Source organism: Dendrobates tinctorius, unplaced genomic scaffold (assembly GCF_039654945.1).
Source record: "Dendrobates tinctorius isolate UK_male_01 unplaced genomic scaffold, ASM3965494v1 ptg000093l, whole genome shotgun sequence".
Lineage (NCBI taxonomy): Eukaryota > Metazoa > Chordata > Amphibia > Anura > Dendrobatidae > Dendrobates > Dendrobates tinctorius.
In genome coordinates this window covers 15,763,044-15,786,808 of record NW_027361761.1, presented here as the reverse complement: position 1 = coordinate 15,786,808, position 23,765 = coordinate 15,763,044, and the positions used below count along the sequence as shown (strand labels likewise).

Genomic DNA, 23,765 nt, shown 5'->3' with positions numbered 1-23,765 from the left:
GTCCTTGTGTGTGCCACATTGAGCATGGAGAAAAGAAAGAAGACCAAAGAACTGTCTGAGGACTTGAGAAACCAAATTGTGAGGAAGAATGAGCAATCTCAAGGCTACAAGTCCATCTCCAAAGACCTGAATGTTCCTGTGTCTACCGTGCGCAGTGTCATCAAGAAATTTAAAGCCCATGGCACTGTGGCTAACCTCCCTAGATGTGGCCGGAAAAGAAAAATTGACAAGAGATTTCAACGCAAAATTGTGCGGATGTTGGATAAAGAACCTCCACTAACATCCAAACAAGTTCAAGCTGCCCTGCAGTCCGAGGGTACAACGGTGTCAACCCGTACTATCCGTCGGCATCTGAATGAAAGGGGACTGTATGGTAGGAGACCCAGGAAGACTCCACTTCTTACCCCGAGACATAAAAAAGCCAGGCTGGAGTTTGCCAAAACTTACCTGAAAAAGCCTAAAACATTTTGGAAGAATATTCTCTGGTCAGATGAGGCAAAAGTAGAGCTTTTAGGGCAAAAGCATCAACATAGAGTTTACAGGAGAAAAAAGAGGCATTCAAAGAAAAGTACACGGTCCCTACAGTCAAACATGGCGGAGGTTCCCTGATGTTTTGGGGTTGCTTTGCTGCCTCTGGCACTGGACTGCTTGACCGTGTGCATGGCATTATGAAGTCAGAAGACTACCAACAAATTTTGCAGCATAATTTAGAGCCCAGTGTGAGAAAGCTGGGTTTTCCTCAGAGGTCATGGGCCTTCCAGCAGGACAATAACCCAAAACACACTTCAAAAAGCACTAGAAAATGGTTTGAGAGAAAGCACTGGAGACTTCTAAGGTGGCCAGCAATGAGTCCAGACCTGAATCCCATAGAACACCTGTGGAGAGATCTAAAAATGGCAGTTTGGAGAAGGCACCCTTCAAATATCAGGGACCTGGAGTAGTTTGCCAAAGAAGAATGGTCTAAAATTCCAGCAGAGCATTGTAAGAAACTCATTGATGATTACCGAAAGCGGTTGGTCGCAGTTATTTTGGCTAAAGGTTGTGCAATCAAGTATTAGGCTGAGGGTGCCAATACTTTTGTCCGGCCCTTTTTTGGAGTTTTGTGTGAAATGATCAATGTTTTGCTTTTTGCTTCATTCTCTTTTGTGTTTTTTCATTTAAGACAAATTAAATGAAGATAATAATACCAAAGAATTTGTGTTTGCAATCATTTTCAGGAAGAAACTGAATATTATCTGACAGAATTGCAGGGGTGTCAATACTTTTGGCCATGACTGTATATATATATATATATACATACACTGAGTCAATACAGGGTACATCAGGGATACAAACCATACATAATACATTAAGAATCAATATCTGCACTACTAGCTGAGGAGGGGAAACTAACTGAGCAGGCTGATATGAGACAGAAATTAGTTGCAGGAAGCATGATTACATACCAGCGATGCTGTCGCAAAGGGGGAAGAGAAATGAGATGCTTCCAGGATGCAGGCTGAGAGAAAATGGAGAACTGGATGGAAAATGGAGGCTGGACTAACCATAATCCTTTGCAAACTTACCAGGGTGCCTCGCAACTTTCTCTAAGGTTCTCAGTCTCTTTGGACATGTTTTTGAAACTTAAGTTTTTCTGTCTGTCTTTTTGCTTTCTGTCCTGCTGCAGCTATCTTGCCCTCAGTTAGTTTGGAGTTTCCAGCTTTTATGTTCCCGCCCTGATTCTCTCCCTCTTGCCTTTTAAGCAGCCTTAGCTGATTAACCTGTGCTTAAGAATCAAGTCTGCTGTTAGCCTGTGACCTGGCTCCTGGAAGCCTTGGACTTGGTACTCCAGCCACTGCCTGCTGATGAACTTGGGAACACTTGTGGACACTGGAAACTTGCTGCCTGCTAAATCCATGGTTACAAGAGAAGTAACAGAGAGAGACCCAGAACCTGTTGTGGAACTTCTGCTGTGCTAAAAGTTTACTCTGGCCTGCTGTGTCTCCTTCCTTGTATCTGCAAACTGTGTGAAACCTTTTGATTACTTGTATGAAGTAGAGTTGAGCGAAACGGGTCGGTCATTTTCAAAAGTCGCCGACTTTTGCAAAAGTCAGGTTTCATGAAAAGAAACCCGACCATAGCGTGAGGTCGGCCACGAGGTCGGCGACCATTGCGCCAAAGTCGCGTTTGAAATGACTCTTCAGCCAATGATGGAAGACGCACACTGTGGGCAACGCGATGACATAGGCAGCGGTCACCACCATCTTTGAGAAGGGCATGCAAGTGATTGACTTGCTTTGTGTGGCGTCACAGGGGCTATAAAAGGGCGTGCACGCCAACCGCCATCTTACTTTTGCTGATCTCAGAATAGGGAGAGCTGCTGCTGCTGATTCTGTAGGGAGAGCGTTAGGCAGGGATGAAGATACAAAAAAACTGCTTCTGCTGCTAGCGATTTTGCCTGTACAACACACCAGTTAGTGTGCAGTGACAGGGGAGGCTATATTTTGGTGCATCAGCTCTGTTGGTTATTAGGCTGCCTTATAAGGCTCCCTGATAGATGCATTGCTGTTTTCACACTGCTGTGCAAACTGCTTTTTTAAAAGCAAAAATACTTTTCATCCTCTCTTTTGCCCAGTTACCAAACGTTCATTTTTCCACACTTTTGTGTGCAGCAGTCCTGCTTATTAGGCTGCCTGCTGCCATACTTGGGACTGAGAGCATCATTGTCAGCTTGCTAAAATCTCTAGGGAGATTCAAATTCTCCCCAGTCCCATATAGACATTTTATACACCATCCAATTTCAGCCTGTTATATTGAGGTGTAATCTACATTGGGCCTGAGATAATAGTTCAGTGTCCTCAAGTCTGTAGGGAGTTTCAAATTCTCCCCAGTCCTATATAGACATTTTATACACCATCCAATTTCAGCCTGTTATATTGAGGTGTAATCTACACTGGGCCTGAGATATTAGTTCAGTGTCCTCAAGTCTGTAGGGAGATTCAAATTCTCCCCAATCCTATATACACCTTGTACCTTGTTTTACAGTACCATATTGCTGGTGGTATTTTGGGTACATCTTCCCAAAAATGAGGAAGTGTGTTGGAAGAGGCCGTGGAAGTGGGCGTGGTTTGCCAGCTGATAATGATGGTGTTGGTGGTGGATCTGCTGGTAGTGGCAAAAGCACAATAGCACCTAATGCAGCAGGTGTTGAGCCTGCGTCATAGTCTGGCTCCACAAGGCCTCAAAGGCTCCCTTTTCTGGGAGTAGGTAAACCGCTTTTAAAGCCGGAGCTTCAGGAGCAAGTTTTGGCTTACATTGCTGACAAAGCCTCCAGCTCTATCACCTCCTCTTCTGAACTTTCAAAAAATAAAAGCACCGAGTCGTCATTGGAGGCTCATGGTCAGGAACCACACCTTTCCTTGTGTTCTTCACCCCTACCAAAAGTAAAGGATGCTGCAGGCCACACAACAGATTACTCCCTGGAGCTCTTTTCACATACCATGCCTGGGTTATCAAGTCAAATCATGAATTACCCAGTCCCAGAAGAATCTGACATGGAGTGCACTGATGCACAACCACTGCTAGATTTATCTGCTGGCACATTCACTCAGAGCACTACATTGTCCTCGCAGTGTGCTGAGCCAGAATCTGACCCTGATGAAACTCAGGTGCCCCTTCCCGCATACTATACCACCTTACATGGTGACACAGAGGAAGGTGCACATGACATTGAAGAGGAGGTGATGGATGACCCAGTTGTTGACCCAGATTGGCATCCATTGGGGGAAGAGGGTGCCGCTGCCAATAGCTCAGAAGAGGAGGTGGAGCATCTGCAGCAGGCATCGACATCGCAACAGCTGTTATCTGGCAGGCCCGAAGCAGTCCAAAAATGGGTTACAAAAACCAAAAGAGTTGCAGGACAGCTTGGCCAGATGGTCAAATTAGCACAGCATGTAAGGTCTCAAAATGTCTTCCATTGTAGGAAGAGTGCAGTGTGGCACTTTTTTGAACAAAATCCTAATGATCAGGCAAAGGTTATCTGTAAGAAGTGCGCAAAGACCTTTAGCCGAGGGAAAAATCAGAGAAATTTGAATACCAGTTGCATGCTTAGCAGTGTTGAGCATTCCGATACCGCAAATATCGGGTATTGGCCGATATTCGCGGTATCGGAATTCCGATACTGAGTTCCGATACTTTTTGCATATCAAATACCGGAATCGGAAGTTCCCATAATGCTATGAGCCAGTTTGATTTGAATCAACGAATGAGGAATCCTAAGAAGTGTGGGCACATCCTGTTAGGCATGTAGGCATGTTAACTAATGGCATGGCTGTGATTGGCTGCTGAAATTATGTCATGATGCACTATAAAAGCCGTCGCCGCCATTTTGGGTTCACTCTGCTGTGAATTCAGTTAGGGACAGGACGCTGCTCTTGTGACTCTGAGGGACAGTTAGAAATATCGATTTGCTAGATTGTGCTTTACCCAGGCTAGTTTAGCAACCCCTGTGAGAAGCTTTATTTTGCCTTGCAACACTGTTCACAGATGTCTGCAAGGTCTGTGTGAGTGCAGCTCATGCTGCAGTGTGTCATGCAGGCACCTCTGGTTATAGGCAGCTCAGCGTGCGTCACTGCCTCATACATATTTATTTTTGTTTTATTGCTGCTCATTTTTCATTAATTCTCCTATTAGTGTGCATCCATCCGTATCCATCTACATTGGTTGCAAACACTATATAGGAGTAGACAGCGGAGACTTTCTGCAGCCTTTCAGTGCTAGCTCACAGTTCTCTGCACTGTTCACGTCTGTCTGTGAGGTCTCTGTGTGTGAGTGCAGCTCACGCTGTAGTGTGTTCTGCACCCACCTCTGGTTGAAGTCCGCTCAGCGTGTGTCACTGCCTCATACATTGTTCTTTTTTGCTGTAGTGCTGCTTATTTTTCCTGAATTTCTCCTATTAGTGTGCTTCCATCTGTATCCAGCTAGATTGGGTGCAAACACTATATAGGGGTAGACAGAGGAGCCTTTTTTCTGGCTTGTGCCCTGCAGCCCCAGCCAGATTAGTAGTAGCCTATTTTTTGGAGCCTCATCTATTGCATTGTAGGTTACCTTCCTGCATTGTAATAGCTCCAAAAAGTTTGTGATACTATCGCTTTCACATCTTTGGTCACATCCTTTCTGGTTTTTTTTTTTAAAAAAACACGTAAATAAAGTTCACCAAACACTCCACTTTACAGTTGTGTAGGGCACATTAGCTCATATTAAAGTGTAGTCCACACACTTTATAAAATTAATGTTTCTTATACCTGTTAGCAGCTGTTCAGGAATAAGCACACTAAGCCCCCCTTACTACTTTTCTGCCAATCTTTATCAGTCTACCAAGATGAAGAAGGCAGGGAGTAAGGCACGTGGTCGTGGGCGTGGAGTTTCAGCAGGGAGAGGACGTGGGGATTCTGTGCTTGCTGCGGGCACCAGTGACTCAGCATCCCACAGTTTTACCAGGGAACAGTCCTTTATGTGCAGCTTTGTAGGACCTTGCCGTACCCCACTGCTGCGTGACGAACAAATTGAAGCCATTGTCGGATGGATGGCAGCTAACGCATTGACTTCAATTACTTCCACATCCTCTCAGGGCCAGAGCACTGAAGAGCAACCATCTGTCTCTTCACCACCTGCCAGATTGCCCAGGCAGTCGGAGAGCCCTGGACAGGAGCCATCTCTACTTCTGTTCTCTGAATCTCTTGGCTTGGAAACAGGGGGCCAGCCAAGCAGCACTCTAGAATGTGAAGAAGAGGGAGTATGCAGTGATGCGCAACTGCTTTGTCCCTCTGAATCTGAAGAGGCGGGTGGGCCAGTGCCTATGGTCAGCACACCTCAGTATGCATCAGATGATGAGACTCAGGTGCCACTTTCTGGTGCATACTGTGCTGGCGAGACTACCCAGGAGAAGCAGGTGTTTGAAGAGGGGAGTGTAGATGATGAGGTCCTTGACCCATCATGGCGTGAGGAACAGGAAGGTGGTGGGAGTAGCTCTGAGGAAGAGATTCCCCGAACAGCCAAAACAGGAGGGAGAGGGAGGGGGCAGACTTGGTTGCCTGTAGCCTCCACTTCGGCACCCATTAGGAGCATTCCTCTTCCAAAACCGAAAACGGGCGCTGCAAGGACTTGCAGTGCGTGGTCCTTTTTTGACACAGTTGCAGATGACATTTGCTTTGCCAAATGCAAGCTGTGTAATCAGAAAGTCAAAAGAGGGAAAAGTGTCTGCAAACTCAATACCACAAATATGTGGAAACGTGCGGATCAAGCATGTGGTGGAGTTACAAAGACGCACTGAAGACGTAGGCCAACCTACAGCACCACCTACCACCTCTTCAGCTTGTGTTGTAGCCTCTTCCTCCAGCTCACACACAGCTGGTTCGGCTTCCTCACAGGATCGCCATGGAAGAACCTCTGGCATTGTTGTACAGAGACACAGTGTAATTCCATCCACAGCACCACGTTCCCTGTCATCCTCACACTCCCAGGCCACTCTACAGCCATCGGTAGCACAGGCATGGGAGAAAAGGCGGCCATACTCGGCAAACCATCCCCGAGCACAGGCTCTGAATTCTGGCATTGCAAAACTACTGGCCCTTGAAATGCTCTCATTCAGGCTGGTGGAGACTGACACCTTCCGTAACTTCATGGCATTAGCAGTCCCACAATACACTGTGCCCAGCCGCTTTTATTTCAGCAGGCAAGCCGTCCCTGCCCTGCAAAAGCATGTGGAGGGAAAAATTAAACATGCACTAATAAAACGCCGTCAGTAGCAAGGTCTAACTGACCACCTGTGATAAAACACTCCAGGATCGCCTTTGCTGGGGTCAAAGGTCACGTGCATTCCGCATGAAACTCAGGCGCAGAGCTGGGATTTGGGTGTAACTGACCCTGGGTCAGGTTTATTAACGGTGAAAGCAATGCAAAAGGAAATAAAACATAAAACAAATCCTTGCCTGTCCGGCACTAACTAAACAATGGACAACCTAACTACCAACTGGCGGGCTTCTCCCGTCCAGCCAAACCACAGTTGCAGTGGGCACTGCTTCCACTCACGTGTGTCTCTCACACAGACAGGCTCTCTGTGTTCCCAGGCTGAGACACTCACACAACCACCTTGCATCCTTTTATATCCACCTCCCATTATTCATTAGCAAGCAGGTGCGATACTGACCAGACTAGGCCACATAGGAAAGGAATCTGGGCGAGATATACCTGCCCTCATCCACTATTCCCACATGATTCTCACATATCCCCCCCTCTGCTCAGACCACTCCGGTCGAGCAATGACACCCGCCAAACAGTGCACTAGGGACAGGGCATCTGCATTTCCCATCTGTACCCCTGGGCGGTGCTCCACCGTAAAAGTGTAGGCCTGCAGGGCAAGGAACCACCGGGTCACCCGGCTATTCCGTTCCTTGTTCAAGTGCATCCACTTGAGAGGGGCATGGTCAGTGATCAGCCTGAACTTTCGGCCCACCAGGTAATATTTGAGGGCCTCTAGAGCCCACTTAATGGCGAGGCACTCTTTTTCTACGACTGCATACCTTTGCTCGTGTTTATTCAGCTTCCTGCTGAGATAGAGGACTGGGTGTTCCACTCCGTCCCTCACTTGTGAGAGTACGGCCCCGATACCGGTATCAGAGGCATCCGTTTGTACCACAAACTCACTGCGGAAGTCCGGAGTCACCAGTACGGGCTGAGAGCAAAGTGCCCGTTTTAGGCTATGGAAGGCTTCTTCAGCCGCTAAACTCCATTTAATCATGACGGAGTCTTTCCCTTTTGTAAGATCCGTCAAGGGGGTAGCGATGGCTGCAAAATTGGGTATGAACCGGCGATAATAACCGGCGATCCCCAGGAAGGCTTGCACCTGCTTCTTGTTGACAGGTTGCGGCCAGTCCTGAACTGCCTGAATCTTATCAACCTGGGGTTTAACAACACCCCTCCCAATTACATACCCCAAATACCGGGCTTCTTCTAGCCCGATGTGACATTTCTTGGGGTTCGCGGTTAGACCTGCCTCCCACAGGTCGTCAATCACAGCTTGTACTTTCTGGAGATGAGTCTCCCAGTCCAAGCTGTAAATGACAATGTCATCCAAATAGGCCGAAGCGTACCACCTATGTGGCCTCAAGACTCGATCCATCAGTCTCTGGAAGGTCGCCGGTGCTCCGTGCAGTCCAAACAGCATATACACATACTGAAATAAACCTTCCGGCGTAGCAAATGCCGTCTTTTCTCTGGCCGCCTCAGCCAGAGGGATCTGCCAATACTCCTTTGTTAGATCTAGGGTCGTAATATACCGGGCTTTTCCTAACCGATCTATTAACTCGTCGACCCGGGGCATAGGATAGGCATCAAATTTTGAGACCGCATTCAGTTTCCTGAAGTCATTGCAGAACCGGATGGTGCCGTCCGGTTTAGGAATTAGCACAATCGGGCTGGACCACGCACTGTGCGATTCCTCAATGACTCCTAACTCTAACATTGCCTTCACTTCTCGGGAAACGGCTTCACGGCGCGCTTCTGGGATTTGGTAGGGCTTTACGTGAACTGTGACACCAGGTTCCGTTACGATGTCATGTTTCATTAGCATAGTCTGCCCGGGTTTTTCTGAGAAAAACTTTTGGTTGTGAAGTAGAAGCTGCCTGACCTCAGTCTTTTGCCGCTCCGAGAGAGTCTCTGCAACCCGTACCTCCGGCACGGTATGCGGGCAGACAGGACGGGCCAGCTCCGCTGATAAGGCAGACCGATCCTTCCAGGGCTTTATCAGATTTACATGATAAATCTGTTCAGGTTTCCATTTACCTGCCTGGTATACTTTGTAGTTTACTTCACCAACTCTTTCCTTGATCTCAAAGGGGCCCTGCCACTTTGCCAGGAACTTACTGTCCACCGTGGGGACCAGGATCAACACCCTATCTCCGGGTGCAAACGTACGGATCTTGGCGCCCCTATCATAGATTCTTTTTTGGGCTCCTTGAGCCTGTACCATGTGTTCTTTGACGATAGGCATAACAGCCGCAATACGGTCCTGCATTTGTGTGACGTGATCTATCACTGTTTTAAACGGAGTGACCTGACCCTCCCAGGTTTCTTTTGCAACGTCTAACAGTCCACGAGGACGTTGGGCGTACAATAACTCGAAAGGCGAGAATCCCGTGGAAGACTGGGGTACTTCCCTGATGGAAAAAAGCAAATACGGAAGTAAATAGTCCCAGTACTTCCCATCCTTGTCTATCACCTTTCTGCCATCAACAGTTAAATCACACAAGTGTTTTTCCACATCCTTTTGACCGGCATTCACACTCACTACCCGTGCAACCATAGACATGCGGTTTTTAGATTCTGTGACGTCGCACTGCATGGGTTCAGTAGTGACCGGACAGTTCACAGCAATATGTCCCAACTCTTGGCAGCGGAAACACCTAACGGGCCCCTTGCTTAGACCATAGTTCGTTACTCTCAGCCTCGCAGTGCGGGCAGTCCCGTTTTCCTCCCCCACTGTCTTAGGGATTTTTCCATCTCCCCTACTCCCTGGAACAGTCTTACCGGTTCCACGTGGAGATGATGAAGAACGAGGTGGGGTAGCGTCATCTCGGAGTCCTTCCGCCACGGAGTAACGTTCAACCAGATCCACCAGTTGATCTGCCGTCGTAGGATTTCCATGGCTTACCCACTTCCTCAGGGCTGGCGGTAGAGCTCTCAGGTACTTGTCCATGATGACTCTCTGGATTATCTCTGGCGCTGTCAGCACCTCGGGTTGTAGCCACTTCTTCGTCACGTGGATCAGGTCGAACATCTGTGACCGCGGTGGTTTATCCGGCTGATAAGTCCATTGATGCACTCTCTGTGCACGGACAGCGGTCGTTACTCCCAGCCGGGCCAAGATCTCGGCTTTCAATTTGTCAAAGTCCTGCGCGGCTTCAGGCTCTAAGTCATAATAAGCCTTTTGGGCCTCACCGGAAAGAAACGGGGCAATCAGGCCGGCCCATCGTGCCTTCGGCCATTTTTCTCGCACCGCCGTCCGTTCAAACGTGGTCAGTAGATAAACAGTCGCACTCAAGTGTGGATTAATCTTGCAAAAAATCTTGAAGATTTTGTGAAATTTTTGGATTTTTATTTTATTTCAAATGCATCAAATAGTGTAACACCGCAGACAAAAGAAGTATCCAAAATGTGAGTATAATATCGTAATCCAGGATATGAGTATACTATGGTTACGTTTCGACCTACTAAGAGGCCTTTCTCAAACCATACTGAAAAATAAAATAAAAAGCAATTACAACAATGAATATGGACGACAAACTCGCGGAAAGCTGGAAAAGAAAAAATAAACATGAGAAAAATGTGAAAAAAATTTTTAAAAAATATTTTTTTTAAAAAATACTAACAAAAAAAACACAACAGAAAAGTAGTGCAAAAAAAACCCTAAAGGCGAAACATATATCTATACAAATTTAAGCACAACAACATAAAGGTCCCTAGGGCAATTAGGAAAATGTCATATAGAGAGTAAAAAAATTAAATTAAGCAAGTGCTAGAGAGACTATTGACCACAAGTCAATTTTAACATTCTAGGCATCAGGAGTAACAATGGGGATAAGCAGCAGACCTAGATGAGACATATTATAGTATTGTCTCTGTACATGATGAAATAACAGGGGTGGTGGAAACACAAGGCAGGCAAATAAGGCAGATATACTGAGTACTAACCTCAAGTAGTGTCAAGGAAAAGATTAATTAGAGCATTTTCAGAAGTCCCAAACAGGGGCTGTAGGAGAAAACATGAGAAATGAATGTGGAGAAGAAAAAAATGGATCAGAAGGAGATGTTATGCACCAGGTGGTGCTGCAGAGCTGACCTGATGGCATGGGAGCAGCCTGGACCTGCGGTGTTATAAGTGTGTGCTCAAGAAAGCACGGTATATATATGTGTATTAAGAAGGTGCAGGATGATGACGTCATAAAGCCAACGTGGCTAGAGCGTCCTGGCGTCTGTATGGGGTTTGCAGCATAGGGAGGGAGGGAGAGCAGAGGGAGGTCAGGCTGAGGGCAGTGTGTGTTTGGAAGAAGTCATGTGGTCGCTCAGAGCAGTACCTGCACTGTTGAAGGAGAGACTCAGTAGTAGAGAGAGGGGTGAGAAGGGGAGAGAACAGTTTATGATAAATGAGAGAGAGGAAGGAATGAAGTTGGAAATGTGTAAATAAATAAAAAAGAAGTAGAGGGGAAGAAAAAGAAAGATAAGAAAAGCGGGTTAATAAATAAGATGAAGGGATATAGGTAAAAAAGAGGGGGGGGGAGGAAAAAGGGGAAAAAATAAAACATGGAAAAAAATAAATGAAATGGGAAAAATAAATTGAAAAAATAAAAAGTAGAAAAATTTAAAAAAATAAAAAATAAATAGTAAGATGAAAATAAAGAACAAAAAATAAAAAATTGAAAAAATAAATTAATGATAGAATTTGAGAGAAAATGTGAAAAAAAGGGGGAAAAAGGGAATAAAATAAAAATAATAATAATAATAATAATAATAATAAAAAAGGGGAAAGAAGAAAAAGAAAAAGAACGAAAAACGGATGAAAAATAAAAAATGAAAATAGAAAAAAGAAATTTATATACGGGAATACTCACCCATGCGGGGGAGGGGGAAAAAAAAAAAAAAAAAAAAAATTAGTGGATATGTAAGATAAAGAAATAAAAAGAATTGAGATACAATGAGATGGAAAGCCGCCATTCCACCACCCTAAGGGATAAAAAGACAACATAATATTAGGTTAATAATATATGTGAATACATGCTTAAACCAAAGATGCATAAAATAGGTAGAAATCCAAGGAACTAATGCGGGCTAAGGTCCAACTCACGGTTAAGGCCTTTAGAGGCCAAAGTCTGTAACCTATATATCCAGAAGGATTCCTTTGATTTTAGGAGCTTGATGTGGTCACCTCACCTGCGCGGTCTTTCAACTTTTTCTATAACCTGGAACCTGAGTTGAGATACTGAGTGGTTGGCGTTGATGAAGTGATATGGGATTGGAAGCCAAGTCTTCTTGCACCGGATAGTTGATTTATGGCTCGAAATTCTGTCGCGTACGTGCTGAGTAGTTTCGCCAACGTATAAAAGGCCACAGGGGCACTTAATTAGGTAAACCACATAGTTCGTGTCACATGTAAAAAAGCCCCTGATGCTATAGCGTTTGCCAGTACGTGGATGTGTTATGTCGCTCCCCTTGATCACATTGGAGCAACAAGCGCACCCAAGACAGGGAAATGTGCCCTTTCGTTCAGTTCCAAGAAAGGTCTGTCTAGGAGTTCTAGTTAGACTACCAATATCGGCTCTGACCAGCTCATCTTGGATATTTCTAGGACGGCGTTTGCACATAAGTGCTGGTGTTTTAGATGCCTCAATGTGGGGATAGGATCTAGGTAGAATTGAGCAATGTTTGTGGATAATGTGATAAATTTTGGGCATAACAGGATGGTGGGTGTGTACGAAGGTGACACGTTCGCCTTTGGGTTGAGATGGTTGCAGAGGGCAAGGTTCCAGGGCACGGCGTGTTTCACTTTCAAGAAGTTTGGTGGGATAATGCCTTACTTTGAATTTGTCTGACATTTCATTGAGGCGAATGGGAGCCAGAGTAGGGTCTGTGACAATTCTAGTAACGCGTGTGAACTGAGAACAGGGGAGACTATCCTTGGTAGAGGCAGGGTGACAGCTTGTGTAATGAAGAAGGTTGTTGGAGTCGGTGGGTTTAACATATAGATCAGTAGAGAGTGTACCAGTGCAGGACTTGATTACTAGTGTATCCAGGAAAGAGATCTGTGAAGAATTGCAATTAAGGGTGAACTGTAATTCAGGTCTGATAGAATTAAGATGTTCCGTGAAGGAAAGTAAGTCCTCGAGGGTACCCAGCCATAGACAAAAAATATCGTCGATATATCGTAGCCAACATTGGCTGTATGTTTTCAAAAGGGTATTATTGTAGACATAGGAACATTCGAAATCATTCATGTAGGCATTAGCGTAAGCAGGTGCTACGTTAGCGCCCATTGCGGTCCCGCGGCACTGTAGATAAAATTGGTCCCCAAAGAGAAAGAAATTTTCTTTCAAGATGATGGACAGGAGATCAATACAAAGCTGAATGGAGTTGTGGGAAAGGTCAGAGGACTCAAGGAGGGTTTTGGTAGCACTAATCCCTAGGTCGTGATCTATAGAAGTATATAAGCTTTTGACATCCAGGGTGACTAGGAGACATTCCGGAGGGATATTGTCAATTTGTCGAATAAAGGAGAGAAAGTGACCTGTATCTAGGACAAAGGACTTGGTAGTTTTGGTAAGAGGGGTCAAGATTTTTTCTAAAAAGGTGGAGATTGGGGAGAAGATTGAATCAGTAGAGGCAACGATAGGGCGGCCAGGAGGTTTAAGTAGAGACTTGTGAATTTTGGGTAATGTGTAGAATACAGGGATGACTGGGTTAGAAGTTTTGAGAAATGTGACGGTTTTGGAATCAATGGTTTTTAGGGTCAGATACCTGTCAAGGACTTCGTCAATTAGGAGCTTAATGCGTGGTGTAGGATCACGGGAAATTTTCTGGTATGTGGAGGAATCAGAAAGTTGACGTGAAATTTCATCCATATAGTCGGAGAAATTTTGGATGACAATGGCTGCTCCCTTGTCAGCCGGTTTGATGATTATTGATTTATTATTCTTTAGGGAATCAATGGCTTGTCTCTCTATAGGGGTAATGTTACTATGTGTAGGTAATAAACCTTTTTCGTGTTCAGCTAAAATGTATTCTATGTCTTTCTGGACTACATCAATAAAAGCCTCAACAGCATGAAAGGTGTGTGGTGGAGAGAAGTTACTGGGGTTGCGTAGACCGAGGGAAGAGATGGATAAATCGGGAATGGGGTTCCCCCCAATTGGAGGGGCCCTGTTCCCTGGGGTGACTGGTTCCAGTCCAAAATGCGTTTTAAGGCGAATCTTCCGAAAAAAGTTCTGTAGATCTTGTGATAGCTGGAATTTATCCCAAGGAGGGGTGGGACAGAATGATAAGCCTTTTTGAAGAACAGACAGCTCTAACGGGCTAAGGGTGTAGGATGAGATGTTGAAGACCGAGTTGGTGGGCTTACCTGAGATCTGGTCGTCATACGTTCTGCGTAGTTTGCGGCTTGCCCTCCGGGTCGGTCTCCTCCTGCCGTCTGTTGATGGTTGTTTCTTGAAGGTTGACGCCTGGCTAAAAAACGATTGTGAGATGAGCTTCCAGTGGAGCTGTTGCTGTCGGTGTGGTAAGCGCCTGTGCGTCTTTGATTGTAGTTCCTTCGCCCAGAGCCCGTAGAGGAGGAGTCGTGCCATCTGTAGACCCTGTCGTAGGTATAGTCGTCTGCGTCCCTTTGGAATTTGGCTCGTTTTCTGTCTTGTAGGGTTTTACGGTTTTCGTCAAGGGACTTGTCCGTTTTGGTTTTAAGGTTTTGCCAATCGCTGTTAGAAAGAGTGGAGCTAAGTTGTTCCTCTATAGAAGCAATTTTCGTGGATGTCTCGGTAATTGCTGTGTAGAGAAAATCAATTGTTAACAGAATAATATCAAGTGAACATTTGTTAAGTATTTGCTGGAATCTTTCACAGAACTCAGGTTTGTCTGAGAATAAGGTAGGTCGGAGATGGCTCCGCAGGCCCCGTGGAATTCTATCTAATTTATGATACTCCGCCAGAGTGGTAGCATGTAGATCATAGGCCAGTAGTCGTCGTCGTTCCCTTTCGTAGTCTCTAGTGCGGGTTTCTTGAGCAGGGGTTTTCAAGAAGTCCCCTGAAGAGGTAACCTGGGACAGGATCCGAGTAGTTGTTGTGTCGTCAAAGGCAAAGGTATTCCGAGACATTTAGGGTGCAGGTGCAAGCGTCAACAAAAAGCCGAGCAAAAGAAGAAAGACGCGCACTCTTGCTGTGGAGGAGATAGGTGCTGACTGTACGTGGAGGGTCCACAAACAGTAGTCAGTAGATAAACAGTCGCACTCAAGTGTGGATTAATCTTGCAAAAAATCTTGAAGATTTTGTGAAATTTTTGGATTTTTATTTTATTTCAAATGCATCAAATAGTGTAACACCGCAGACAAAAGAAGTATCCAAAATGTGAGTATAATATCGTAATCCAGGATATGAGTATACTATGGTTATGTTTCGACCTACTAAGAGGCCTTTCTCAAACCATACTGAAAAATAAAATAAAAAGCAATTACAACAATGAATATGGACGACAAACTCGCGGAAAGCTGGAAAAGAAAAAATAAACATGAGAAAAATGTGAAAAAATTTTTTAAAAAATATTTTTTTTTTAAAAATACTAACAAAAAAACACAACAGAAAAGTAGTGCAAAAAAAACCCTAAAGGCGAAACATATATCTATACAAATTTAAGCACAACAACATAAAGGTCCCTAGGGCAATTAGGAAAATGTCATATAGAGAGTAAAAAAATTAAATTAAGCAAGTGCTAGAGAGACTATTGGCCACAAGTCAATTTTAACATTCTAGGCATCAGGAGTAACAATGGGGATAAGCAGCAGACCTAGATGAGACATATTATAGTATTGTCTCTGTACATGATGAAATAACAGGGGTGGTGGAAACACAAGGCAGGCAAATAAGGCAGATATACTGAGTACTAACCTCAAGTAGTGTCAAGGAAAAGATTAATTAGAGCATTTTCAGAAGTCCCAAACAGGGGCTGTAGGAGAAAACATGAGAAATGAATGTGGAGAAGAAAAAAATGGATCAGAAGGAGATGTTATGCACCAGGTGGTGCTGCAGAGCTGACCTGATGGCATGGGAGCAGCCTGGACCTGCGGTGTTATAAGTGTGTGCTCAAGAAAGCACGGTATATATATGTGTATTAAGAAGGTGCAGGATGATGACGTCATAAAGCCAACTAGAGCGTCCTGGCGTCTGTATGGGGTTTGCAGCATAGGGAGGGAGGGAGAGCAGAGGGAGGTCAGGCTGAGGGCAGTGTGTGTTTGGAAGAAGTCATGTGGTCCCTCAGAGCAGTACCTGCACTGTTGAAGGAGAGACTCAGTAGTAGAGGGAGGGGTGAGAAGGGGAGAGAACAGTTTATGATAAATGAGAGAGAGGAAGGAATGAAGTTGGAAATGTGTAAATAAATAAAAAAGAAGTAGAGGGGAAGAAAAAGAAAGATAAGAAAAGCGGGTTAATAAATAAGAAGAAGGGATATAGGTAAAAAATAGGGGGGGAAGGAAAAAGGGGAAAAAATAAAACATGGAAAAAAATAAATGAAATGGGAAAAATAAATTGAAAAAATAAAAAGTAGAAAAATTTAAAAAAATAAAAAATAAATAGTAAGATGAAAATAAAGAACAAAAAATAAAAAATTGAAAAAATAAATTAATGATAGAATTTGAGAGAAAATGTGAAAAAAAGATGGAAAAAGGGAATAAAATAAAAATAATAATAATAATAATAATAATGATAATAATAATAATAATAAAAAAGGGGAAAGAAGAAAAAGAAAAAGAACGAAAAACGGATGAAAAATAAAAAATATTTTTCATCCGTTTTTCGTTCTTTTTCTTTTTCTTCTTTCCCTTTTTTATTATTATTATCATTATTATTATTATTATTATTATTATTTTTATTTTATTCCCTTTTTCCCCCTTTTTTTCACATTTTCTCTCAAATTCTATCATTAATTTATTTTTTCAATTTTTTATTTTTTGTTCTTTATTTTCATCTTACTATTTATTTTTTATTTTTTTAAATTTTTCTACTTTTTATTTTTTCAATTTATTTTTCCCATTTCATTTATTTTTTTCCATGTTTTATTTTTTCCCCTTTTTCCTCCCCCCCTCTTTTTTACCTATATCCCTTCTTCTTATTTATTAACCCGCTTTTCTTATCTTTCTTTTTCTTCCCCTCTACTTCTTTTTTATTTATTTACACATTTCCAACTTCATTCCTTCCTCTCTCTCATTTATCATAAACTGTTCTCTCCCCTTCTCACCCCTCCCTCTACTACTGAGTCTCTCCTTCAACAGTGCAGGTACTGCTCTGAGCGACCACATGACTTCTTCCAAACACACACTGCCCTCAGCCTGACCTCCCTCTGCTCTCCCTCCCTCCCTATGCTGCAAACCCCATACAGACGCCAGGACGCTCTAGCCACGTTGGCTTTATGACGTCATCATCCTGCACCTTCTTAATACACATATATATACCGTGCTTTCTTGAGCACACACTTACAACACCGCAGGTCCAGGCTGCTCCCATGCCATCAGGTCAGCTCTGCAGCACCACCTGGTGCATAACATCTCCTTCTGATCCATTTTTTTCTTCTCCACATTCATTTCTCATGTTTTCTCCTACAGCCCCTGTTTGGGACTTCTGAAAATGCTCTAATTAATCTTTTCCTTGACACTACTTGAGGTTAGTACTCAGTATATCTGCCTTATTTGCCTGCCTTGTGTTTCCACCACCCCTGTTATTTCATCATGTACAGAGACAATACTATAATATGTCTCATCTAGGTCTGCTGCTTATCCCCATTGTTACTCCTGATGCCTAGAATGTTAAAATTGACTTGTGGCCAATAGTCTCTCTAGCACTTGCTTAATTTAATTTTTTTACTCTCTATATGACATTTTCCTAATTGCCCTAGGGACCTTTATGTTGTTGTGCTTAAATTTGTATAGATATATGTTTCGCCTTTAGGGTTTTTTTTGCACTACTTTTCTGTTGTGTTTTTTTTGTTAGTATTTTTAAAAAAAAATATTTTTTTAAAAAATTTTTCACATTTTTCTCATGTTTATTTTTTCTTTTCCAGCTTTCCGCGAGTTTGTCGTCCATATTCATTGTTGCAATTGCTTTTTATTTTATTTTTCAGTATGGTTTGAGAAAGGCCTCTTAGTAGGTCGAAACGTAACCATAGTATACTCATATCCTGGATTACGATATTATACTCACATTTTGGATACTTCTTTTGTCTGTGGTGTTACACTATTTGATGCATTTGAAATAAAATAAAAATCCAAAAATTTCACAAAATCTTCAAGATTTTTTGCAAGATTAATCCACACTTGAGTGCGACTGTTTATCTACTGACTACTGTTTGTGGACCCTCCACGTACAGTCAGCACCTATCTCCTCCACAGCAAGAGTGCGCGTCTTTCTTCTTTTGCTCGGCATTTTGTTGACGCTTGCACCTGCACCCTAAATGTCTCGGAATACCTTTGCCTTTGACGACACAACAACTACTCGGATCCTGTCCCAGGTTACCTCTTCAGGGGACTTCTTGAAAACCCCTGCTCAAGAAACCCGCACTAGAGACTACGAAAGGGAACAACGACGACTACTGGCCTATGATCTACATGCTACCACTCTGGCGGAGTATCATAAATTAGATAGAATTCCACGGGGCCTGCGGAGCCATCTCCGACCTACCTTATTCTCAGACAAACCTGAGTTCTGTGAAAGATTCCAGCAAATACTTAACAAATGTTCACTTGATATTATTCTGTTAACAATTGATTTTCTCTACACAGCAATTACCGAGACATCCACGAAAATTGCTTCTATAGAGGAACAACTTAGCTCCACTCTTTCTAACAGCGATTGGCAAAACCTTAAAACCAAAACGGACAAGTCCCTTGACGAAAACCGTAAAACCCTACAAGACAGAAAACGAGCCAAATTCCAAAGGGACGCAGACGACTATACCTACGACAGGGTCTACACATGGCACGACTCCTCCTCTACGGGCTCTGGGCGAAGGAACTACAATCAAAGACACACAGGCGCTTACCACACCGACAGCGACAGCTCCACTGGAAGCTCATCTCACAATCGTTTTTTAGCCAGGCGTCAACCTTCAAGAAACAACCATCAACAGACGGCAGGAGGAGACCGACCCGGAGGGCAAGCCGCAAACTAAGCAGAACGTATGACGACCAGATCTCAGGTAAGCCCACCAACTCGGTCTTCAACATCTCATCCTACACCCTTAGCCCGTTAGAGTTGTCTGTTCTTCAAAAAGGCTTATCATTCTGTCCCACCCCTCCTTGGGATAAATTCCAGCTATCACAAGATCTACAGAACTTTTTTCGGAAGATTCGCCTTAAAACGCATTTTGGACTGGAACCAGTCACCCCAGGGAACAGGGCCCCTCCAATTGGGGGGAACCCCATTCCCGATTTATCCATCTCTTCCCTCGGTCTACGCAACCCCAGTAACTTCTCTCCACCACACACCTTTCATGCTGTTGAGGCTTTTATTGATGTAGTCCAGAAAGACATAGAATACATTTTAGCTGAACACGAAAAAGGTTTATTACCTACACATAGTAACATTACCCCTATAGAGAGACAAGCCATTGATTCCCTAAAGAATAATAAATCAATAATCATCAAACCGGCTGACAAGGGAGGAGCCATTGTCATCCAAAATTTCTCCGACTATATGGATGAAATTTCACGTCAACTTTCTGATTCCTCCACATACCAGAAAATTTCCCGTGATCCTACACCACGCATTAAGCTCCTAATTGACGAAGTCCTTGACAGGTATCTGACCCTAAAAACCATTGATTCCAAAACCGTCACATTTCTCAAAAATTCTAACCCAGTCATCCCTGTATTCTACACATTACCCAAAATTCACAAGTCTCTACTTAAACCTCCTGGCCGCCCTATCGTTGCCTCTACTGATTCAATCTTCTCCCCAATCTCCACCTTTTTAGAAAAAATCTTGACCCCTCTTACCAAAACTACCAAGTCCTTTGTCCTAGATACAGGTCACTTTCTCTCCTTTATTCGACAAATTGACAATATCCCTCCGGAATGTCTCCTAGTCACCCTGGATGTCAAAAGCTTATATACTTCTATAGATCACGACCTAGGGATTAGTGCTACCAAAACCCTCCTTGAGTCCTCTGACCTTTCCCACAACTCCATTCAGCTTTGTATTGATCTCCTGTCCATCATCTTGAAAGAAAATTCTTTCTCTTTGGGGACCAATTTTATCTACAGTGCCGCGGGACCGCAATGGGCGCTAACGTAGCACCTGCTTACGCTAATGCCTACATGAATGATTTTGAACGTTCCTATGTCTACAATAATACCCTTTTCAAAACATACAGCCAATGTTGGCTACGATATATCGACGATATTTTTTGTCTATGGCTGGGTACCCTCGAGGACTTACTTTCCTTCACGGAACATCTTAATTCTATCAGACCTGAATTACAGTTCACCCTTAATTGCAATTCTTCACAGATCTCTTTCCTGGATACACTAGTAATCAAGTCCTGCACTGGTACACTCTCTACTGATCTATATGTTAAACCCACCGACTCCAAGAACCTTCTTCATTACACAAGCTGTCACCCTGCCTCTACCAAGGATAGTCTCCCCCGTTCTCAGTTCACACGCGTTACTAGAATTGTCACAGACCCTACTCTGGCTCCCATTCGCCTCAATGAAATGTCAGACAAATTCAAAGTAAGGCATTATCCCACCAAACTTCTTGAAAGTGAAACACGCCATGCCCTGGAACCTTGCCCTCTGCAACCATCTCAACCCAAAGGCGAACGTGTCACCTTCGTACACACCCACCATCCTGTTATGCCCAAAATTTATCACATTATCCACAAACATTGGTCAATTCTACCTAGATCCTATCCCCACATTGAGGCATTTAAAACACCAGCACTTATGTGCAAACGCCGTCCTAGAAATATCCAAGATGAGCTGGTCAGAGCCGATATTGGTAGTCTAACTAGAACTCCTAGACAGACCTTTCTTGGAACTGAACGAAAGGGCACATTTCCCTGTCTTGGGTGCGCTTGTTGCTCCAATGTGATCAAGGGGAGCGACATAACACATCCACGTACTGGCAAACGCTATAGCATCAGGGGCTTTTTTACATGTGACACGAACTATGCGGTTTACCTAATTAAGTGCCCCTGTGGCCTTTTATACGTTGGCGAAACTACTCAGCACGTAAGCGACAGAATTTCGAGCCATAAATCAACTATCCGGTGCAAGAAGACTTGGCTTCCAATCCCATATCACTTCATCAACGCCAACCACTCAGTATCTCAACTCAGGTTCCAGGTTATAGAAAAAGTTGAAAGACCGCGCAGAGGTGACCACATCAAGCTCCTAAAATCAAAGGAATCCTTCTGGATATATAGGTTACAGACTTTGGCCCCTAAAGGCCTTAACCGTGAGTTGGACCTTAGCCCGCATTAGTTCCTTGGATTTCTACCTATTTTATGCATCTTTGGTTTAAGCATGTATTCACATATATTATTAACCTAATATTATGTTGTCTTTTTATCCCTTAGGGTGGTGGAATGGCGGCTTTCCATCTCATTGTATCTCAATTCTTTTTATTTCTTTATCTTACAGATCCACTAATTTTTTTTTTTCCCCCTCCCCCGCATGGGTGAGTATTCCCATATATAAATTTATTTTTTCTATTTTCATTTTTTATTTTTCATCCGTTTTTCGTTCTTTTTCTTTTTCTTCTTTCCCCTTTTTTTTTATTATTATTATTATTATTATTATTATTATTTTTATTCCCTTTTTCCCCCTTTTTTTCACATTTTCTCTCAAATTCTATCATTAATTTATTTTTTCAATTTTTTATTTTTTGTTCTTTATTTTCATCTTACTATTTATTTTTTTTTTTTTTAAATTTTTCTACTTTTTATTTTTTCAATTTATTTTTCCCATTTCATTTATTTTTTTCCATGTTTTATTTTTTCCCCTTTTTCCTTCCCCCCCCTCTTTTTTACCTATATCCCTTCTTCTTATTTATTAACCCGCTTTTCTTATCTTTCTTTTTCTTCCCCTCTACTTCTTTTTTATTTATTTACACATTTCCAACTTCATTCCTTCCTCTCTCTCATTTATCATAAACTGTTCTCTCCCCTTCTCACCCCTCTCTCTACTACTGAGTCTCTCCTTCAACAGTGCAGGTACTGCTCTGAGCGACCACATGACTTCTTCCAAACACACACTGCCCTCAGCCTGACCTCCCTCTGCTCTCCCTCCCTCCCTGTGCTGCAAACCCCATACAGACGCCAGGACGCTCTAGCCACGTTGGCTTTATGACGTCATCATCCTGCACCTTCTTAATACACATATATATACCGTGCTTTCTTGAGCACACACTTACAACACCGCAGGTCCAGGCTGCTCCCATGCCATCAGGTCAGCTCTGCAGCACCACCTGGTGCATAACATCTCCTTCTGATCCATTTTTTTCTTCTCCACATTCATTTCTCATGTTTTCTCCTACAGCCCCTGTTTGGGACTTCTGAAAATGCTCTAATTAATCTTTTCCTTGACACTACTTGAGGTTAGTACTCAGTATATCTGCCTTATTTGCCTGCCTTGTGTTTCCACCACCCCTGTTATTTCATCATGTACAGAGACAATACTATAATATGTCTCATCTAGGTCTGCTGCTTATCCCCATTGTTACTCCTGATGCCTAGAATGTTAAAATTGACTTGTGGCCAATAGTCTCTCTAGCACTTGCTTAATTTAATTTTTTTACTCTCTATATGACATTTTCCTAATTGCCCTAGGGACCTTTATGTTGTTGTGCTTAAATTTGTATAGATATATGTTTCGCCTTTAGGGTTTTTTTTGCACTACTTTTCTGTTGTGTTTTTTTTGTTAGTATTTTTTAAAAAAAATATTTTTTAAAAATTTTTTTCACATTTTTCTCATGTTTATTTTTTCTTTTCCAGCTTTCCGCGAGTTTGTCGTCCATATTCATTGTTGTAATTGCTTTTTATTTTATTTTTCAGTATGGTTTGAGAAAGGCCTCTTAGTAGGTCGAAACATAACCATAGTATACTCATATCCTGGATTACGATATTATACTCACATTTTGGATACTTCTTTTGTCTGCGGTGTTACACTATTTGATGCATTTGAAATAAAATAAAAATCCAAAAATTTCACAAAATCTTCAAGATTTTTTGCAAGATTAATCCACACTTGAGTGCGACTGTTTATCTACTGACTACTGTTTGTGGACCCTCCACGTACAGTCAGCACCTATCTCCTCCACAGCAAGAGTGCGCGTCTTTCTTCTTTTGTCCGTTCAAACGTGGTCAGGTATGCCTCGACGTCATCTTCGGTCGTCATCTTCTGCCAGTACCGACTCACGTGAATCATTCTCGACTCGGCTTACAGGTTAAGCTCAGGTAAGCTTGCCAAGCTCTGCGCCACCTGCTGGAGAAGCGAACGATCGGTAACTGTCATGTCCACCAACTCCTTCAGCTGGGCCATCATCACCCGATTAGCTTCTTGCTGGATGGCGGTGGACTGTACCAGCGCTTTCACCATGTCCTCCATGCTCATGCTTGCAATGTGATGCCCGCATTCTCCACCACAATGTGATAAAACACTCCAGGATCGCCTTTGCTGGGGTCAAAGGTCACGTGCATTCCGCATGAAACTCAGGCGCAGAGCTGGGATTTGGGTGTAACTGACCCTGGGTCAGGTTTATTAACGGTGAAAGCAATGCAAAAGGAAATAAAACATAAAACAAATCCTTGCCTGTCCAGCACTAACTAAACAAAGGACAACCTAACTACCAACTGGCGGGCTTCTCCCGTCCAGCCAAACCACAGTTGCAGTGGGCACTGCTTCCACTCACGTGTGTCTCTCACACAGACAGACTCTCTGTGTTCCCAGGCTGAGACATTCACACAACCACCTTGCATCCTTT

General features: G+C 43.3%; 1 protein-coding gene and 2 long non-coding RNA genes across 4 annotated transcripts in view; 1 reads left to right on the top strand and 2 right to left on the bottom strand.

Moving 5' to 3' along the window:
• The window catches only part of LOC141098577 (cytochrome P450 2K1-like), a 107,629-nt gene that overhangs the window by 16,373 nt on the left and 67,491 nt on the right, over nucleotides 1–23,765 (bottom strand). The gene's annotated exons all lie outside the window — the stretch shown is intronic.
• LOC141098659 (uncharacterized) lies at nucleotides 10,111–10,940 on the bottom strand. The gene is made up of 3 exons (XR_012234305.1): nucleotides 10,877–10,940; nucleotides 10,729–10,786; nucleotides 10,111–10,331 (listed from the first exon to the last, which is right to left on the bottom strand). It is a non-coding gene; the product is annotated as an uncharacterized lncRNA (long non-coding RNA).
• Nucleotides 16,881–22,997, top strand: LOC141098576 (uncharacterized). Of its 2 annotated transcripts, XR_012234288.1 has the most exons (6): nucleotides 16,881–17,296; nucleotides 17,387–17,444; nucleotides 18,560–18,975; nucleotides 21,425–21,461; nucleotides 22,322–22,379; nucleotides 22,777–22,997. It is a non-coding gene; the product is annotated as an uncharacterized lncRNA (long non-coding RNA). The 2 variants fall into 2 exon arrangements; XR_012234287.1 differs by having other exon boundaries at nucleotides 16,881–17,444.